General features: G+C 37.9%; 1 long non-coding RNA gene across 1 annotated transcript; it reads right to left on the reverse strand.

Annotated features, from left to right (window-relative positions):
- Nucleotides 1-3,683: 3,683 nt before the first annotated feature.
- LOC113012296 (uncharacterized) lies at nt 3,684-4,663 on the reverse strand. The gene is made up of 3 exons (XR_003270679.2): nt 4,528-4,663; nt 4,380-4,445; nt 3,684-4,229 (listed from the first exon to the last, which is right to left on the reverse strand). It is a non-coding gene; the product is annotated as an uncharacterized LOC113012296 (long non-coding RNA).
- Between the last annotated feature and the right edge of the window lie 754 nt (nt 4,664-5,417).

Genomic DNA, 5,417 nt, shown 5'->3' on the forward strand with positions numbered 1-5,417 from the left:
ACACTTGATCTAACATGGATTCATCCTGTGGAAACAGCAATTTACATTTTTAGAGCGTTTTGAAATCGTTAAAAGAGTAGGTCGTATATGGGCAATTTTAAAAGGCTTTTATTTTGGAAAGCAAAATCAGAATGACTTGAAATTGACATGGTAACATTGTGAGATTGTATACTGTTGATCTAAAGTGAAATTATCCTGTGGAAAGAGCAATTTTCATTTTTAGAGAATTCTGAAATCTTTAAAAGAGTAGGTCGTATCTTGGTAATTTGAAAAGTCTTTTATTTTGGAAGGCAAAATCAGACTGATTTGATATTGATATGGTATCACTGTGGGGTTGGATACTATTGATCTAAAGTGGAATTACCCTGTGGAAACTGAAACCTTCCTTTTTAGAGCATTCTGAAATCACTGAAAGTTAGGTAAATTATGGGCATTTTCAACAGGCCATTATTTTGGAAGGCAAAATCAGAATTACTTGAAATTGATATGGTAACATTATGAGGTTGTATACTGTTGATCTAAAGTGAAATTATCCTGTGGAAACAGCAATTTTCATTTTTAGAGCATTGTGAAATCTTTAAATGAGTAGGTCGTATCTTGGCAATTTGAAAAGTCTTTTATTTTGGAAGGCAAAATCAGACTGATTTGATATTGATATGGTATCACTGTGGGGTTGGATACTGTTGATCTAAAGTGGAATTAGCCTGTGGAAACAGCAAAATTCTATTTAAGAGCATTTTGAAATTGTTCCAAGAGTAAGTCAGATATGGGCAATTTTAAAAGACTTATTTTTGAAAGCATAATCAGAATGACTTGATATTGATATGGTATCACTGTGGGTCTGTATACTGTTGATCTAAAGTGGAATTACCCTGTGGAAACAGGAATTTTCCATTTTAGAGCATTTTGAAATCACAGAAAGTTAGGTAAATTGTGGACAATTTGAAAGGGCTTTTATTTTTGAAAGCAAAATCAGAATGACTTGATATTGATATGGTCCACTCGGGACTCCTCCTTTCCTTTCATCCTCAGAAAATTCCTAATAAAAATAAAACAAGTTTTTAAAATGTAGCCAGCATTTTGCTCTAAATAAAAAGAAAAAAACCCCCACAAACCAAACAACCCAAAACAGAAAATTTATGAATGATGAATACCTCCAGTTACGCATAACTTTCCTTTCATAACAACCTTCATTTCCAAGAGGGTCTAGATTGTGAGGAGATTTTGAGTTTGATTTTGACACAAAGACTAAATACACATGAGGGATGATCAGGGGAAGTGGCCACACATGGGAGCACAGCTGACACACATGAACCTAACGACAGGACAGGAGAGGTGAAACTAAATACACTGACATTGAATACAGACTTACAAAGTAAAACAGGAAACATGGAGATTAGACATGACATGAACTAAACATAACCACGCAGACATGACGCATGAACCAGGGAGACTTAGTACAGGGGGAGATGACATAAACAACTAAGGAACAAGACTAAACAGCAATCTAGAAATTAACTAGGTGAGCTAAACTAGGGCATGTTACGCCCCAGTCTAGGGGTATAGGAACGCAACATAAGTTTGAAAAGACTGCCCCGCCCTGGTCCCCAAAACCATACACAGAGGGAAACCAATTCCTTAGTGAATCGTGTTTTATTATCTACACTGCAAAAATGAAGCTCCAGGGTGAACAAAGGCCAAAATAACAAACAAAACAAGCTAAGTCAGGAGGAGGTGCTATCTAAAACCCTATGTGAAATCAAACATCAAACAAAAGACAAGCGCTACACCTAACTCTCTAACTGAAATAAACAGGAGAAAACAGTGCAAGGAAAAACAATACGGCAGCTCACCCCTTCTGTTGCAGTGCTATTTACAATGTGCTATGTACAATGAAAGCTAATATACACACTATATACAAAACTCAGAGAAGCCGCACAAATCACAAGCACAAAAGTCTCAAGTTTTGAAGGCCAGGGTTATGGCGTTATTTTTGTGCCACTATTCTGAGCGCACGTAAAAAAAATTTGCAGGTGCAAGTGTTGCATTTTGAGGAGAAATTTATTTTGAGCGAAGAAAAGTTGAATTTGAGTGAACAAAATTCATTGCTGCGTGCAAAAAATTTATTTCAGTGTTTGCTATTATCCACACGCACAATAGCAGCCCCTCTCGCTCAGTTTTTGCACTTGCGCTCGCTCGCAATGTGTCGCTCACGCTCTCAACATTTCAGCCCGTGCGCGCTCAACTCATTCTGTACACCGTTATATTTGTGCCACAAAACCAGCCAATCACAGACTTGGATGCAAAAAAAATCTGATTGGCTGTTTTCGTCTCCAACCAGCTCGAAATGACGAAATGCAATATCCCAGAATCCATTTCGTCCAAAACTCAAACGAGGCAGTGGCGGAGGAACACAGAGTGGCGGAGTTTGAAATATTACTCTTTGTGGGTCACAAAATAAACTTTTAAGATATTTTCATGCGAGAATGGTGCTGTGTAAACTTCTAATATCTGCTCGATTTATCAAGACATCACATATTTGCATAAGTGCTCTAACGTTTTTGGAGATGCCTGTTACCCACCAGCTGACCGAATACCTGGACTGGCCATTGGGCATTTACCCGGCATTTGCCCGGTGGGCCAATGGTGATTTTTCATTTTTATGTTAGTTTGTTTGTTTTTGTAATGGTATAAACAATGAAAGGTGGTGGATTAGCCAGCTGGTAATAATCAACTCTGGGCTGGACCAATTACAATACATCCGTATTGAGGGGAAAAGACTTCAGCGAGAATAAAAAAGACACAAAGCTGGAGTTATTCTGTGTCTTAGCTGCCTCTTCTCTCCTCATTCTCCCTCCCTCTCCTGTTGCTACTTCAATCATGAAACTGATCAATGATCAGCTGATCGTCTCTCGTTTGTTTATCTCCCACTTTGCGCCAGAAACAGGAAACCAGCGGATGTTGCGCTAAACAACAACAGCAGCACGTTCAAAATTGATCAGCTGTTGTTAGAATTTATTTAAAATTAATTTCTAGTATCAGCTGATATTTGCTGGAGCCACAGCTGTAAAGCTGGAAACATGAAGGTGATACAAATCATACATATATACCAACAAAACAGTGCACATCACTGTCACAACAGCGTTTGTTTTCGTTCAAAGGCTTTATGGTTTTTCCAATAATACCTGGTGGTGTAGTCGGTGATTTTTTTGTCAGTTCAGCCTTATATATTATGTTTAACCCGAGTTCCCACCCGGTCAGCTGGTGGGTAACAGGCATCTCCGAAAACGTTGGAGCACTTATGCAAATATGTGATGTCTTGATAAATCGAGCAGATATTTGAAGTTCACACAGCTACATTCTAACATGAAAATATCTTAAAAGTTTATTTTGTGTCCCAGAAAGAGTAATATTTCAAACTCCGCCACTCTGTGTTCCTCCGCTACTGCCTCGTTTGAGCTTTGGACGAAATGGATTCTGGGATATTGCATTTCGTCATTTCGAGCTGATTGGAGACAAAAACAGCCAATCAGATATTTTTGCATCCAAGTCTGTGATTGGCTGGTTTTGTATCACAAATATAACGGTGTACAGAAAGAGTTGAGCGTGCACGGGCAGAAATGTTGAGAGCGTGAGCGACACATTGCGAGCGAGCGCAAATGCAAAAACTGAGCGAGAGGGGCTGCTATTGTGCGTGTGGATAATAGCAAACACTGAAATAAATTTTTTGCACGCAGCAATGAATTTTGTTCACTCAAATTCAGCTTTTCTTCGCTCAAAATAAATTTCTCCTCAAAATGCAACACTTGCACCTGCAAACCTTTTTTACGTGCGCTCAGAATAGTGGCACAAAAATAACGCCATACAGGGTCAGGTCTGCTGCTGCTGTCAGTGACTGCCCCGGGACAACTGCTGGTGAGGGATTTGAAGAAGATCACATGGCCAGGGGACCAATCAGCAGCCGTCAGCTCATCCACTCCGGGACCTGCAAAGACTTAAAGGCACAGACAACAACAGCCACCAAAACAGATTATGGACAGGGCCATAACAGGGCACAAATGAATACAAAAGATACATAAAACTCAAACACTGGGTCACTCGACCCAGGACCATGACAGAAAATTTATGAATGATGAATACCTCCAGTTACGCATAACTTTCCTTTCATAACAACCTTCATTTCCAAGAGGGTCTAACAGCAGTACAGATTGTGAGGAGATTTTGACAACCTAAAATAAAAATTGTATTTAGTAGAATATGTGTATTACACTCACTTAAGTAAACATAATCAATTGTAAGCATTTTCAAAATAAGAATATGCTGCTAAAAAGAACAGTAAAACAAAAAAGAGAAAAAACACATGAGGTGTGAACATGTACCACAAGGATCCAGTGTGCACCAGAGTTCAGTGGGCACAACCAAATGTCCTCAGCCGGAAACAACATCTGTGGAATATTTTTAAGTTTATAAAGGTTTAGATTTATTTACATAACATACACTATATAACCAATATAACATCTACATTACCTTGCTGACACATTTAAACTTCCCAGAAAACAGAGAGGTTGCAACAACGCAAGACAACTGATACACGGGTTTCTGAAAAATGCAAGATTTTTTTTTTTTAAAAAAGATTACAAAATTGTATAAAATACCTTTGTGAAATAACCGGCATACGTTCTTACTTGCCTTTTGTTTCCTAATGAGGCAGTGCAGGTATGCATCAATGACCTGTTTGGATTAAAAGATTATTTTTACAGACCACCACTAGGACCAAATAGTTAAATGTTGAAATGTGAATAGTTGATTTTTGTATTATATGATTTATTTATTACATTTTATGTGGAGTGAATAAATAAAAGTATATTTACGGTGGCCCCTAGAGACAAAGCACATACAAACTTCAAATCACGTACGAACTCTGAAGCATGTACAAACTCCAAAACACGTAAAAACACGTACAAACTCCAAAACACGTACAAACTCAGAAGCACGTAAAAACTCAGAAGCACATAAACACTCAAAACACGTACAAAAGACAACAGAAGTGCTCTAGGATGCTAGGCGCAGTGTTGAGCTTTTGTTATCTTGTGGCTACACAAGCCAGCAAGTACCAACGACCGGATTTGGTGTGTGGTAGTAACAGGTAAATTAATTTTTTTTAAATTATTTGAATATATATGAGTGCCTGTGTATACACAAACAATGCACACATGCTTTCAATTGTGTAATTTAAGTGATCTAGTAGCTCTGCTTTGGAAGTTCAGTTCATGCTAGAAATGTGTTTTGGAGTTTGTACGTGTTTTGTCTCTAGGGGCCACCGCATATATTTATATATAAACATATATAAATAAAACCACTTTTTTTTACGTTAGTAATTCCTTTTGTGCATAATTTTTTATTATTGTTAATAATAA

Source organism: Astatotilapia calliptera, chromosome 19 (assembly GCF_964374335.1).
Source record: "Astatotilapia calliptera chromosome 19, fAstCal68.1, whole genome shotgun sequence".
Lineage (NCBI taxonomy): Eukaryota > Metazoa > Chordata > Actinopteri > Cichliformes > Cichlidae > Astatotilapia > Astatotilapia calliptera.